Below are 16,823 nucleotides of genomic sequence, written 5' to 3' on the forward strand. Positions count from 1 at the left end.
CTGCATTTGCTCAGAAATTTGTAGTGACAGAATATGTTTGATGGAGATGGATAGCCGAGAAGTGAGGAGTTCAAGTACCATTGCAGGTGTATGAACTGAGCTGTTCATTTTATCGTCTGATCTTTCACAATGCTGCCTTTGTTTTCTTGATAATAGGAAAGCACTTCAGTATAGAATCCTGACTTGAATCTGGTGAGCTTACCAATATGCAGAAAGCTGTGATCTTTAAGCACTCAGGGGAAATTAGGTTTTCTTGAAACTTTGGAGAAAAACAGGGAAAAGAACAGTGTTGACAGATCTCTGGGTAAGACAGCCTAACTAAAATTCAACGGGACCGTTAGCTATAGAACCTGAGCAGGACAAGCATGAATCGATCCTCACAATAAAACCAAGAAAACAGCTGTTAACATAGATTAACTTCGAAGGAACACAGGCCAGGATGAATGTTTTGACAAGCCTATATTATTTGCAGTTTCTGCAGAAAACCCAAATCAAGTGGGTTTAAAACAGTTTCAAGTTCCATCGCAAACACTTCCCTACTTTCGATATGCCTGAGGCTTCATATCAGTTTATTTTATTGCATTTGAATTTGCCAGCCACATTGGTATAGAAGTGCTGATCATCCTTTTTAGGACAATGTACCACTTATGGACAGACATTCAAATCCTTTGAATCTTACTTTGTCTAAATAACCTTATTCCATGATCCAAATTATGCATAGCAGTAATAAATAAAAACAAGCCTTTATGAATTTGTTTTCTCGTTTGGCAAGGCAAATCCCAGAACATGATTACTAGATCTGAAAACCAAACCAAGTATCTTGTGTTTTTACCTTGTCACTCTACAAAAACAAGATAAAAAAATGTCTATTTTACATGGGAAGGGCTGGATGAGATTATTTAAACATCATGAAGGTAGCTGGCTTCCCCCAACCTTAATCACTCATAGCTTTTCCTTCTAGATTATCAAACTGCTATCACTTCTTCCATTCAGAGCCCCTATTTACAAGTAGAGGCATTTATGTAATGTTCATAGGTGTTTTTCTCAGTGGCAATACCAGCCAAAGCAGTTCTTTCCTGTTTCACGGTTCCAGTTCTTTCTCTACAGCTACTCTTGGGGCAGTGCTGTGGATGCAACCAGAGAACTGTGCAGAAAAAAGAAGATGTGAAGCATTTTTCAGTCATTTCAGTGCCATGATCCTCTTTATCACAGTACTATATGCACAGCATATAGTACATAGCATCCTATCTTCAATTCTGATCTTATGAAGAAATTAATCAGGAAAAATACAAGGTTGCTGTTCTTCAGCTTTAGCTCCCCGAGAACCTCAAGGGAACCTCAAGAGATGCAGCAGTAAAAGTCTGTGTCCTTTGGAGTACCTAGATATTGCTTTATATTACGATTCAACTTGTCTAAAATCACATTGTTGGTGTGCTGTGAAAGGCATGTTTTACAAGTGACAGAATGGACAAGGTCACCACTGTATTTGTGCAATCCCAGAGGTACGAACTCTGATGATTTATAATGGAACCTTTCCAAAAGCAGACACAAGTCCTAAACATACTCTATAGATGGAGATGATCCTATCTAATTTGCAATGAAAAGTCCTTAGCTGTGCTAAGACACTCAGGATGTATTTTCTATTTACCTCATGCTTTAGAGGTAGGAATACTGCTCCAGAGCTATCTTAGCATCAGCAAACCCATTTTTAACTCCCAGTTTAATTCTCCTTATTTTGTGTTTGTATTAGTGGGGAATCCTTCCCCAGCTGACCAGCTTAATGCTTTTGACAATTGCGGCACTAAGCAGGAACAGGACCAAAACTGCCATCAGGATGTTTTCCTTCAGGACACTTCCTCTGACGCAGAAGCAATGCATTGAGGCACAGCAGCAGTTCTGCATGTCGCAGTCCAAGATGACCCCTGTTCGCTCTGCCCATGCTCTGAAATGGCGAAAAGCCACGTGACTGTGCTCCTGCTGTGCCACATCCATGCTAACAAGTGGGATCTGTCAGCACCAGCTTAGTGGCACGTTAACATAGCCGAAGCACAGGGGAAGCAAGCACACGTCTGTCCAAAATGCACCACAGAGACATGCCCATAACCACCACTCGCTACAGCTGCAACACCTGGCCTTTAAACCAGCTTGCTTCTAGGTATTTTAACAATAATGCTCTGGGGAGAAGTATGGAGGCATGCATGATTATTTGTTGAAAGGCATAAGTCATTTGCTATAGTGAGTATTTTTATAATGCCATCACAGACTTCTAGATGCACAAATGGGAAGTTTAGTTACGATTCTGTCATTTTGTGTACTCCTGGCAGTCTGTATCACAGGATTCTGAAGCCAAAACCAGCCCTTCTATACATGATACAAATACTGTTCATGCCTCAAACAGCTTACTAGCTTAGCTCAAAGTAGATTTAACTATTTTTGTATTTCAGTGCCAAAGTTCATTAATCTCTTCACAGTAATAAGAATACAGACTGACTTAGACTTTTTTTAGTAGCAACTTAAAGAAGTACTGTCAAATAAATATCAAGTTAAATTCACTTTCAAGTTTTTAAAGACACAGGTACCTGGAAGATGTGGCTTTAAAAAATAAAAAAAAAAAAAAAAAAAAAAAGCACCTTCTCTTTTTCCTCCTGTTTTTTAACAGGAAAGCAGAAAACACACGTAATTTTAGACAGGTACATGGTGAGAAACATGCTGTCTTCTACTAAGCATGCACAGAAGTTAAAAGATGATCCCTTTCAAACTTGCACTTCTGAAATTTTATTCTTCCCATGCTAACAAACAAAAATGTGTTACATACACATTTGTCCACTCTTTATGCTGCCCTTCTTCTGTAAGGTCAGTTGCCAGAAAACAGTTGGCATGCTGCAGCTCTGGTTTCTTTGTGCCCACTCCTAAAACACTAAAATCCACAGGTGTCAGAATTTTAAAAAACAGACCTGAAATTTATGTTGATCCCCTCTTTTCCCCTGCAACCACGCAAGCCACTTAGGTAAACAGCCAAAAGATTCTTGAAAAGGGAAAGATGACCCACTTCCAAGGATTACTCTTTCACACCTGATCATGTAGTTCCTACAAGGAAACTTACTGTGTTTCACTGATGGATACTCCATCTACTATTTCACAAGGCCATTTCAGATAATACCCTGGAAACTAATGCTCATAGCACTGGATTAGCAAACATGCGATGCTAAAGATAGAAAACACAGTAATAGGCTTTGCCCTGTACCTCCTGCATTATTTGAAGTGCTCTGAGGATACAGAGGAAACGCCTATCTTAAGAGTGATCTCTAGGCCCAAACTTTGGCTAGGAGTTGCTTGAGATTAAAACTAAACCTATTTCAATTAAGCAGCACAGTAAGCACAACATGCCTTTTACAGCTGCTAAAAAGAGTATTTCAAAACTTCTAATTTAAATTTCAACACCTGGGCCTGGATTTGGCTGGCCCTTCGTACTTGATTTTTATCCCACGTCGTTCCCCTACCCTACTTTCTGGCTATCACTCGAACAGGCACGTTGTGTTAGGAACGCGTGGCACGGGAACAGAAACCAAACCGCACAGGAAGTGGAAGAGACTAATTACTGCTAAACCTTCTGCTTTGCCTGCAATTTCCAGGAGCTCTTCCATTTCGCCCAGTTACCTCCCGCATGCTGGCTGCCATCACTGGGAAGAAAATTAAGGTGATCCCCAGACTCCCTGCAGGGAGCCTTGTCAATACAAAGGCAGCTGAAACCATTCACAGTAAACTGAAAGATCTCGCATTTTTCTATGTATTCTTCCACTGTCACAAAGGCAATTTTGCTGTTGCATACAGCACTTTCTAGGATTACAAGCAATATTACAAAGACTTGACAACTGTAGCCTGACCAGTATAGCCTTCACTACTCAAAATGAAAGAGATACACATACTTGGGCATGCAGCGAAAGGGTGTGGAAGTAAATGCAGGAAAGCAGTGACCAACAGGGTAAGGAGGATAAACAAAAACAAAAAGTGGAAAGGAAGAAAGGAAGGGAAAAAAGGCTAGCCTACCGTTTTACTGACAGGACATGAGCCTGCCAAATTAACATCAACCACTTGGTTTCATCAGCCAAGAGACCCTGGACTGCACACTTCTGAATGACAGAAGGGAGAATCAATTCAAATTAAGGATTTAATACAAGCAAAATTAATGTGCACTGTTCCACAAGGAACAAAGCAGGTTTCCACTGACTACCTGGAATGTAACAGGCAAGCACGAGAAGCCTGAAATTTACATTTAAAAGCTACGCTAATGAAAATTGTTCTGAAACATTCAAAGCAGAAATAAAAAGGCAGTTCAAGAACTAATACACAGCCTATATTAAGACTATAAGCAGTTTTGTTTGAAAAGTGACACTACTAGCCTCTTGAAATTTAGCACAACACTGAATGCATCAAAAAGATGATAGTGGCTCTGTATGTTAAAGTACTGTAATCACGTATTCTGAAGCAACTATGAAAACAGAATTTTGAATAGTCAACTATTTTTAAGCTTCTGTACACATCACACTAATGTATTAACGAAACTTAGAATACTTTTGGATGAACAAGCAATACGTCCACTGTGTTTAATTAGTAACGTTCCGTAACACTGTAAGGAGCCCTACATGTGCACAATATCCACGTTAGCTGATGTGCAAGTTACCATTGCAACTGGGAAATGGCCCTAAACTATACTTAATGCTTTCACTTACTGATAAATGGGTGTGATACAAGGTATTCAAAAGTAATTTATAAAGAGCATTGCAAAAACAACAGCATAGTAGGGGAAATTTTTCTGGTGAGGTTTTTGGGTCAGTAAATATTTTAAATTGTGATTAATTGGAATTGCTTTCTTCTAACTTTTGAAATACAGGATTAGGTTCAGAAACTGAAAAGCAACTTTTTAGTATATGCAGAATATATGCGACACTACATATACTGAGTTAATGTATGAAACCCAGCCATGGTTGCCTCTTTATGTTTTCAGCATAGGCAATTGATTATCATATTCATTAAACTCAGTTAAACCTGATGAAACATAGTTCCTACAGCAGTTGCACCTCTTAATGTATACTGGATTCTTCACAGAAGTGACAACAGCATACATAAATGAGTAAGTAAGAAGCCCCACTGAACAGTCGCCAGTAAGCTTCAATGAAGAGCCGCCATTTTCCCTATAAACTGAAAACACAAACTTCTCATTGTATATTGTGACAACAACACGCAAGTGATGCAGAAAATCATTACAGCATGTAACAAGACTACCATGCAAGGTGTCTCAGACGCAAGGACAGGATCTGAAAAGCCTATGAAAGAAATACTCCAATACTGTCCAGGCAAAAATGGCATACTTATATATTGACTTGTTGGGAATGCCAATGGTGAAATAAAACTGTCCTTACCAATGATGATACAGTATACTGCCAGCATGGCATTCCATTGGCTTAAACTGCTTCAGCAGGGTGCTCAAATATAAAGCCAATTAGAAAATTTACTGGATGTACTCCACAGATTTTTAAATTTTCTTACATGAAACATGGAGCAGTTGATTTAAAAGGTCTTTATAATCATTCTCAATACACTGATGAAAGTATTATCTATTAAAACAAAACCATTTACAGCAATCAGTGTGACTGAGAAGTTGTATGGCATTCCTCTCGGAAGAATTCACAGACACAGAGCCAGATGGAATATAAAGATCATCCATTAGTATGTAAGTACTGCAGTTCTCTTTTGCATAGTGCTGATATTGATCTACCTTTCCTAGTGCACTTTTGTGCAGAGGGGAGAATGTGTCCAATTCCTGATGAAAAAGCTTCTTGAAAGCACAAAGGAAGCCATTAGAAACACCAGTGCTAATCAGTAAATTATATATGCATGTTAGTGTTAACAAGATACAGAGAGATTAAAAAATACGTATACTAAAAATGGACACAATTTGGACAAAAAAAAATAAGGTGATGTCCTCTGTCATAAAAAATGTTTCCAGTTAAGGTGGATATGTCCTTAGATATTTTCATTATGCATTTTTTTCTTCTAGTATTAGACTACTGTCCATTTCCATAGAAGCATCAAATAACAATTCCCAAGAATGTTTTACCACCTTCCCCTTTTCCAGTTTAGATTCTTTCCTCCCAAGGAGTTGCTGTTATCTTGGAAAATGCAGTGCTGATATAGAAACCACAAGGCATTAAACAATAGACTTCTGCAACGGCAGAATTCAGACCCTTCAGCTTGATTAAGGTAAATCACTGCTCTGCTCCGGCAAGAGACTCCTGCTACGCTTTCTGGCACCAAAGCCAGTAAGGACGTTTTCTGTTCAACAGCTTATACTAACAAAATCTTCTGCATGTGTTAAGAAGCAGAAATATAAAGGGATGAGGCAGTGTTTATAACGGCAAAAGAAAAGGGAAAAAAAAGAATGCAACATTGTTCAGCCAAATGGCAAATCAAATCTGTTCAATGAGGTACATGAAGTTCAAATGGTAGGCTTTGTGAGAGTTTTTCTTTTACCTTCTTTCTTCCTATTACTCTTTCCAGTAATGTAGGGAGGTACTGGCAGCAAGGGGGGACACCACGAGAGAAACAAACCATCCCAAAAACCGGACCGTTTCCTTTGCACAACCAGACCCATCAAAAGGCACAACCGAGGCCTGCGCCTCGCCCCTCCACTTCCACTCTGCCGAAACGGTCACGTTTAAATGCAGACCCGGGGGGATGCTAGAGAGCTACAGCGGGCTCCGGCCCCGCGAGAAGCACCAACGCCAGGACGGCAACAGGTACCGGCACCCGCGGGCTGGCGGTCGCCGCTCCGCCGGGAGCCGCACACCTGCCGCGGAGGAAACCGCCGCTCTGGCCCGGATCTCCGGGACGGCTCCGGCTCCGGGACGGCTCCGGCTCCGAGCGAGTCTCAGCGCCGTCCACCGCAAGCGCTGGGCGAGGGCCGCTGCGCGCAGGGCCCCCCCGGGCCGCGGCCGCCCGGCGGTCTGCGGCGGCAGGGGGCGAGGAGACCTCTCCCCGGCACGAAACGCTCCCGCTGGGGTTAAAAGGAGAAGCGGGGGTGGGGGAAGGAGGGGGCTAGGGGAGCTCCCTGCAGCAGCCGGGGCAGGCTCGGCTTTTGTTTACGCGAGGACGGCTCCCCGCCAGGCCGCCGGAGCCCGCGGACCGCCCGCCGCAGGCCGGAGCCGCGGCCCGGCCCGGCCCCCAGCGCCGCTCCCCGCCGCCCGCGGACAGCTCGGCCCGGGGCGGGGGGGAGCCACAGGCTCAGCGCCCCCGCGGCTCCACGGCCTCTCTCCTCCTCCCACCGCCCCCCCCCAGCCCCGGCCAAGCCCGGCGGATCAACAGAACAATAATAAATAAAACTTGGCGAGATAAATACGTTTTAAAAGGCCGCTCAGAACTCCGGCGACGCGGCGGGCCCATCCCCGCCCCGCCCTGCCCGCATCCCCGGAGGACGACACAGGCGGGCTCGCCCCGGTCCCCGCCGCCCGGCCCGGCGCCCCGCTTACCCCGGCGGCTCGGCGGGCCCCACGGCCCGGCCCCGCTCTCCGCCTTCGCCCTTCCCGCCCCCAAGTAACGGCGCCGAGCCGCGCCGCGGGGGAAGCGCGCTCAGGCACGCCCCGGCGGCCTGAAACCTAATCCTGCCCCGCCGCCCCCCCGGCCCGGCCCGGCCCGGCCCGGCCCCCCCCGCCGGCGGTCTCCGGGCGCGGCGACCCCCGGCGCTGCCTCCGGCGGCCGCCCGCAGCGCGGAGCGGGACGGCGGCCGCATCCCGACAAGGCGGGGCGGGGGTGTCAGTGGGACTGGGGGGGACACGTTTGAGGGCTTCCCGGCCCGCTCCCTCCGAGGCGTGCCGCCTCGCAGCCCTTCCAGCAGAGTTTCTCTCCCCCCGGCTGCAGGCGAGGCGGCGGACGGGGCCGAGCGGCGGAGCGCGGGCCGTGCCGGGGATGGCACCGAGGAGCTGGGCTGCCCTGGCTTTCCCTCCCCGGCTCCCCGGGCTGATGGTTTGCTCGTGAAATGAAGGCGGCGGCGGCGGCAGGGGCACCGTGGTGCCGTGCCGTGCCTCCCCCGGCTGGGCCAGGCCCGGCGGTGCGCCGAGGGGCTGCCCCTTCTTGCTGCCCGCTAGCCACCAGCTGTACCCCTTCTGGTTCAACAAGGTGAGCCTGGGCTGCAGGAAAAGGGGAAATGTTTGGAAATGTGGGAAAAAAACCCAAAAACCCCCAAAAAACAACAAACAAACAACACATGATCAAGTGAGACAAAATGATGAAGAAGGTCATAGCGCTAATGAAGGGATGATTTTCCCTCTCAGCAACAGCTGGTTAGCGTCTTAACTAAATGTAAAGATGCTGTGTACCTTTCACGTGTGTATATACATCGTAAGAATAAAGCACATAATGCATGAGTGTTTGCAAGGACCACAAAACAATAAGTTCTGCAAAAAGTAGAAGTATTTTGCTGTTTGTTAACTTTGCTTCACCTACTAAGCGTTATGAGGATCGTGGTCTCCCCTTTTCCTTGCCAGGAGAAAATTCTTTGCTGTAGATGTGCATTGAGATAACACCCTGCACAAGGAAAGAAACCCAGGCTGTTCCGCTGGGCACATTGGCCTCGGTTCTGCAGAGGCTCCATGCGCTCTTCATCTGCGTGCTTTCTGGTTTGGCTCTTTCTCCAAATAGATTTGAACTGTGAGCATCATCATATTGAAGTGATAGTTGTTTGGGGTGGTTTTTTGTCCCATGAACAGTGTAAAGAAAGTTGTTGTTTTGCAGATAGAATGGAATACTGCCCTGTTTGTTTGAGAGAGGATCAATAAATGCAACCCCAGTACAAACACTTCACAAGCAGAACATTTATCGTGTATACTTTAAGAAACGCAGCTCTTTGTACATTGCATGGATTTACTTTTTTTTTTTTTTAATTTTGAAGATTAACTTCTGGAAAAAGTCAACTCTCCAAACAGTATTTCTCTTGTTTATTAGAGTTGGCAGATTGAAGAACTCCAAATGATTATCTACCTTTTCCTCTGCTGTATATTAAAATATGCATGTAATTACACCTGTTTAACAATTGTTCTTCTGCTTCTTAACTAAGAAAAAATAATTTTCAAGATTTTGTTTACAGGTTACATTGTTCAATCTCGTGTGTGCTGGTGAGCATATTGCTTTTTTAAATCAAATATAGAGACTCTGTTTGCTATAGCTAGGACATTGAATGCTCTATAAACTGTCCCACCGGCTTTCCATGTTACAAGAGCCTTTATTGAATCTGCAATGAAATCTTAAAAATAAGGTGCAATTTGTTTGCATGTATCATTGTTCAATAAATAAGCCACAGTAGATTAGATAAGTGCAAAATCAGACAGTTATTGTTATTTTTTCCTGTGGTTCAGGCTTTAACCATGGCATCCTGCTGAAATAAAATATAGTGACTCTGCTAAGTTTGTTTGGAGCTAAAAACAGGTCAAAATTAGGTGCTCTACTCCTGATGTGTAACAGCATCAGCTGTCAAATAGTTTTTCCCAGGGCAATTTGTGTTTGTATGAGATATACCTTTCAAATAATTTTTCAACATGCAAACTGCTATTTTTAAGTAGAGTTGCATTTTCAATTAGAATCAGATTTTGTCAAGTCCATTGAAGTATATATTAAGTAGATTATACCTACTGAAGTTCAAAACATCATGCTACCTTAGGCCTCGTCTGTATTAAAAATATTTGCATGGGTATAATTATGCTAACATAGCTGTACCCACAAACCTAGCCCTCTCGGTAAACATACAGCACATCTATAATGGTAATTTGCATCAAAGTAACATAAAGAGTTCTCGTATACAGTAGCTGATGACTCTGATGAAGAGTCATGCAGACACAGTTCTAGGAAACAGCAAAGCAAACTATTAGGGGTTGGAGTACACTAGTGGTCTTGTGGATATACCTCCTAATAGGTTTCGAAAGATAACTAGAAAGACATCAGCAATTAGTATTTACTCATTTCTTCTTTTTGCCAGAACTGTTATAAAGTAGGACAAAAAGACAGTCATTTCACTGATTCCACAATGAGGAAACCATGTTACCTCTCCAGCCCTTTCCCAGGGAAAGAGGGTCTCAAAGTATTAATGATTCCCCAGGGTGGGTTAGGTGATGTACAGTGACACACAATGTTTAAATTATGCCATGGCTTCATGTAAGTAGTGTGGCCATTAATGTTGTGTAATTTTGAGAGATGCTGTCCTTCAAATGTCCTGAAAATATGATGAAAGAGAATCTGCTTTGTATTTCAAGTCTAAATCTGTTTTCAAACTAAAAAAATAATTTATATATCTATATACATTTACCCACGTGATTTTAAATAAAAACTGCAAGTAGTTTTTTAAAACATAAGCTTTCTTCAAAAGACCATTACGACCACAAAATCCATAATATAATATTCTGTCAGAAAGGACTCTTAAAAAGAGAAGATGAAGGGAAGCTGAAAAAACCCCATTATGTTCTCCAGTATTAATCTCTAGTAATCTCCATTTCTCAGGCCAATTTATAATATACTCACGGTAGGAGTATCAATATTGGATGAGATGTCTGCCTTCCTGATTTACTTACTGCTGGTAAGATAGCAACGATTAATATTAATGACGTACTGCTTAGATTTATTAGAAAACATGAAGGAAAAGTAAACTCAGAAAAAAAGTCTTTACAAAAATAACAGGGGCACCAAAAACAAGGCTATGAGTCCATTAAATCATTCATCACACCACTGTTGGGAATGCAATCTTTTAAAATAGTAATGGGAACAGGATCTAGCAAATGAAATGAGAGTCTGATCCTGAGTCACAAACATTGACTTCACTGTGAGAAGGATATTGCCTATGAAACACATTTGATGACATTTATGGCACAAGTCAATTTACTACTGTTATTATTAAAAAAGATGCATTCACAAGGATAATTGTTTGGTTTCATCACTCCTGGTATTATATTTTGGTATGAGCATTGGTATTGCATGCCCCACTGGAGAAGGGGTAGAACAGATATTTTAGGGACCTAGAAGAATTCTGAGAGGAAGGACTCAGAAATATTTATGTATTTTATATTTATGCTTAAAAATTTCATCTCTGAACTTGGAATACAACATAAAAAGAGACCAATAAACCCTTTTCATAAGCACTACCTTAATTAAAAATTGAATACATTTCTGCTTTTATAACCTTACTCTTCAATATTACAGCATCATTTTGTTAATGTATGTTCATGTGTACTTATGCATACATAGACACAATATTACACTTCTCAGCAGAGCATTTACGCAAATTTTAGGTTAAACACAACTAACAACAATCTTCCTTGTTAGAAAACGGTAATAATTATTATAGATCAAATTTTATTCCCAGACGTGTAAACCAGGAGTAATCCATTGCATTAAGTGGAATTAAACTGTAGAAAACCAATCTGAGATCAAAGGTAACTATGATCCTAATTGCTATAGCTGCTAATCTAAATATATTAAGAATGTGGTTATGCATTCTATCCTTATGTATCCAAATAAGGCTGGATCACCATCTTTCTTCTTCTTTTTCATGGAGCTCTTTAGAATACAATACTTTTGTACTACATTTTCCAGAAGTTATACTAGCAGAAGCATACAGTTAAATTAAATATAACACTCTTCTCCTCCATCACCTCAACATAAAAGTTACGCTTCAAAAGTCAGATGGCAAGAAGTAACTATGCAGTTGGAGGTAACACCATGCATGTTGTTATGCAGAGTTAAAATTAGGAACTTTCTCTTAACTTTGGTGCTTGGAATTTATTCAATTTTTGGATTATTATGCTGGCAAGTACAGAATATTAGTTTCACTTACTGGAGCATACATGTTGGCAAGAATGGTGCATAGATTTACATTTTAAAGGTTTTTAGGGAAATTGTCTCCCCTGGGGACATACTTCATAACTGTTATTATTGCTATTGGAGGTTACACATGTGTGTAGAAGAGAAAGTATGCCCCGTAAGGTAAAACAAAGTAAAAAAATCATAAAAGGTATGTTAATTATTTATAACTACAAAACAAAATACTTGAAATTATGGCAAATTAAAAGGGCATTTATTTACACACAAACAGGATTGTATAAAACCAGAGGCCTTGCCCGTAGCAAAGAAGTGAAGCCAATAAGTGACAAAGCATATTAACCTTATCATAGATTTTTCAGACACATAATACCTACAAGGAGAGTCTGGTTTTGTCAGATTAAAGCTTTTTTTTTTTTTTTTTTTCCCCTAAATGTTGTGTTTTGCCAAAGGTGGCCACATATTTAACAGACCCCACTCTCAGAAAATCTAATTTAAAAGAGTTTTTTTGGAAGTGCCTCAAGGGACACAGTCCAGAGCAACATGTGATCTGAGGTACTTGTCAGTGCAACAGTTGTTCCAATATGTGAGACGACAAGATAATATCTCATAAATAAATTTTGCATTAGAAAAATTGGTAGGTCCTACATGAGATTTCCTTGAGTTTTGAAAAATTTAGAATGGGAAGAACTGGCCTGACTAGCTCAGGAGTTTGTATGCACCTGATCACGTTAATGCCATGTATTGAAAATGATAGCACCTAAGTGTTGGGATATCAGAACAGTGGTATAAATTTACCTGAAAAAATGCCATGTAATTAACCAGTTTTATAGCCAGGTAAGCTACAGTATATTAGGTGGGAGGGAGCCATGTTTATAGGAAGAAAAGGAAATATTTCTCTGGCAGGTTGATTTGTTTTCAGAATAAATCCTCTTGAAGATGAATTGGTGAAACTAAAGCAAAGCAGAGCAGTATTTATAGATCAATTTGTCATATGGCTCTGCAGTTTATCACTGTCCACATGGCTTATATGCATGCACTATTTAGCTAATCAGTGTGTCTGAGATCCTGCCCTGTAGAGTGTATGATGCAGATTAGCTTTAAGAGAACACGTCATCTTCAATTCTTTGCTTCTGATCCAAACTGTGAAATTGGAGAGGTGTTTCTGTTTCAGTGTTTTTCAGAGTTAAAAGCTTAGGAAAAATACAGCTCTGCATTTGTAGTCTCAAGCCTTTTGTTCCCCAAAACAGTCATGATATTACCCATTTTGGATAAACAGTTCCCTACGTGTTGGACCATCAAAATGGTATCTTCCAGTGCCAGACAAGGACCAGCATCAGAGTTGTAGTCTCTGATGAGGATTTACAGCTCACTTTGCTGAGTCATTCAGTGTACAGAGAGACCTTGCAAACAATCCTCCTCCATGACCTTCCACAGATACTTTTCCAAAGGGGCTGTTTCCACATGGCTCTGCATGAGCTCTCTCAATTTTAGGTTACTTGTAGAGAGGAGGCCAAAATGTACATCTGTGTCCTTCTTTCACCTTATTTATGATGTAGCTGCACTTTGATTTAGGACTAAAACTATTAGTATTACTAGTATTATTAACTGCAGTTAATACCCTTAATACGTAGTTGAGTTGAATATCTGATTATTAGAGACTAGGAATTACCAACACAGCGTTGGTGTCGGTATGGAGATTTTGAGTCTAAAGTCCAAACATGCCAAGTACATATCCCTCTGCCTCGGAACTTGAAAACTACATATTGCTCATTCACACCAGCCCAGTCATTTTGCAGACGGCAGGTCACATCTCCAAAGGAAACAGCTCTGCTCTCTTGAAGAGGCTACCCAGGAAAAAGGCTTTATTAGCCATTATTCCTGTCATCCTATACCAATGCTATTTTGTCTAGCAAGATCAGCACCTATAAAAACAGAAGAGTCGGGGGAACCTTTCCCGTGTTGAGAATATCTCCTATTCAGTGAGCTGGATGAAGGGAGGAAACTTCTGGTGCTTTATGCTACAGACTGTTGGCCCAGATGTGAATGAGCATGTCTATAACTGGCCGAGTTTTTAAGGTCTCAGGCAGGTTCACTGCTGTAAAAAGCCTTACAATTTGCTTTGATTGGTGCCGGACCTACCTTGCTCTGTATGTGCTCGGCTGCTGTAAAGGAGTTCACCATTTCTACATACCACCAAGAAAGAACTAAGAAAACTGAAAACATGCAGTGAGGAAAGAGGTTTGAACTGACTAAGACTTAAAAAGGTTGGCATTTCTGGAATAAGCCCATTTATACAAGTATCTTACCAACTGAAAGGTCCATTTTACTTCATTCTTAAATAGGAATTTAGTACTAAGTGACAATCACTTTAGCAAATGAAACAAATATAAATTTAGTTCAACTGTACACTCACCAACATTAAAAAAGCTGTGTTAGAGCAGGAAGCTGATTCAGTAAATCTCTTTTTTTCTGTTAAAGTGCACTTTGGTTTAGGTCAGCTGCTTCTCTTATAGAAAAGGGTTCCTTCTCACAGTGGTATTGCCAAGAGGAGCTCTTAAAGACTTTGACATGAAATGTGAAAATTTTCCCTTAGCTGTTCAGTAAGTGTGAGAAACTTCCATCATAAGTAAAAATAAGAATGAATATTCCATATAAAAACACACAACTGTAGTAAGCTGAACCCCTCACTTTCAGCAGTAAAATGATTGCCCACCTGTACTCATAACTTTGTACGCAGAAAACAGTTCATTTTCTAGCTAATTGGTGTTGCCACTGTCAGTGGCTAAGTCTCCATTTTTTTTTTCTCCAACCTTCTAAGGATCCATACAGTGTGCAGAGCACACGACAAGATCTCAAGGCACTCATAAACTTCCTCCAGTTTTCTGGCTTGAGCCAACATCAAGTCTACAGCCAGTCAGAATCTCAAAATGTGTTATGCAAAGACAGGCTCAGATGAGCTGCAATTTTTTTTTTTCATCATATGGTTGCCTTTTAATTTTTGTTGCCAAGGGGACAAACCAAGAGGAAATGGATTTAACAACTGCAAAGTGATGAATTTTAAAGCTGCTGTTAATAATATTTAAACTCTGAATCTAATTTGTATGCAGGAGGAATGAAGAATAATAATGTCATTTCAGAAAATAAACAAAACCAACTAAACAAAAATCACCCTTTCACTCCCATGCTCTTCTCTCTCATGTCCATATCATTTGAGAACTTGAGCTTTGAAAAACACAACTCTAAATGCTCAAACAACTACAGAAACACAGGAAGGTAAAGGGCACAAAAATATTGAACTTGTATCTCACAAGTATCTCTTAACATACACAGACGTTCTTGAACATGAAGAAGGTCCAAAATGCACATCTGGTTTGTAAAATGCTACTCTAACAGCAGAAAGGAGCTGCTGCAGAAAGCAAGAGAGACATTTCTACACCTCCCCCTCCCCCTTGAGTGTTTTTCAATAGGAAAGACTTGACAAGAGAGACGGGAGGGAAGCTGGCAGCAGGAGAAAAACCCATGTGGTTTCTAGGACTGCTCTTTGCATAAACTAGCTGAAACTAGCTGTATGCAAACTTAGACCACTAGTTTGCATACAAACCCCTGCTCTGCAGTGCAGAGCATATCATCCCACTCATGTGGCTACAATCAGCCTTTCTCCTTCCCTCTTCCAGGTTACTGTGTGTGTTCGCCTTTTCTGGGACCTAATGCATGACAGCTTGCATGGACTTCACTACAGGAACATTGCTGGTGACTTCATACATCTGTGCCTGCAAGGTCACCCTCACTGCAGATGTCTTCTGCAGAAGCTTTTTCTAATACTGCCACTGTCCGTTCCTCTGTAGTGAAATAAACATTGGACCTAAGTATTGAAACTCTCCTGAGAAAAGTTAGAGAGAAACAGTTCTTACAGAATTTACTCAAGCTGGAGAGATTAAAAAGCCTTTCTCCGGATCTCTGTAAGTACCTAGAAAAAGCTACCAGTAATGTTACACCCAACACTCAGCACCATCCAAGTGTGCTGCCCAGGTCTTCACACCTTGAGATCCATCAGCATTACATTTGTGACAATGAGTTTACCTAGATGACTCCATCTTTGTTTCCTGATAGACTTTTGGTCTACCCTCAGCTAAGCCATGATAGAATTCATAAACCAGACATTTTTCTATCTGATTTTGACGGCTGTACCCAGACTTCTCTGTTAGAAGATACCTTCCTGCCCAGGTACCACAATGACCAAAGGGCATCCTGCTTCCTCACTGTTTTTAAGGAAGAATTTAGCACTCGGATGAATTAATTGAGAACCCTCTTGAAAGGGATTTAAACTAACATTTCTTGCAAAAATAACCTAGGCTATCCTAGCTAATGGTATGCTGAGTTGGGCACAGTCCCTGCGTCTGGCACCGAGACTATTCCATCTCACAGTCCTCATACATGGCATTATAGATGTTTAAAAACAGAAGTCTTTAACCGAACTCACTCAAGGAATGTCATAGTAGTGTCCTTGATCAAGAGGGCCCTCAATCCAAACAAAGGGAGGAAGGAAAGTTGAATCAGGGTCTGTTACGCTCCATGTGGAGAGTCTACCCACTGAACTATTCTGTGTGTATGTGGACATGTCTACTCCACATGAAAAGGAGCAAGCTTCCATTTCAGGTATCAACTAGCCAGAGACCTTCATGATCCATAAACCTCACAAAACAGGAAATGCCTCAGTACAAGGAGGGAGAAAGATTTGAGTACCCTTGTCCATGTTCTTCCTTGCTAAGGCAGCTTTTGGCCCAGCATCATTTCGACAACAAATGCTCTCTGCCCGTATCTCAGTACTTCCATCAAGGCCCTGAAAGCCATAGCAAGGAGTAGGCATCAAATATATTTGCAAGCATGTACCAAGCTGGACTAATCACATTTTCTTTGGATCCAGGTCCAGATTCATTACCTTCTACTTCTTGTCTCAGGAAAAC

The sequence above is a fragment of the Platalea leucorodia genome (genome assembly GCF_965183815.1).
Source record: "Platalea leucorodia genome assembly, chromosome: Z".
NCBI lineage: Eukaryota > Metazoa > Chordata > Aves > Pelecaniformes > Threskiornithidae > Platalea > Platalea leucorodia.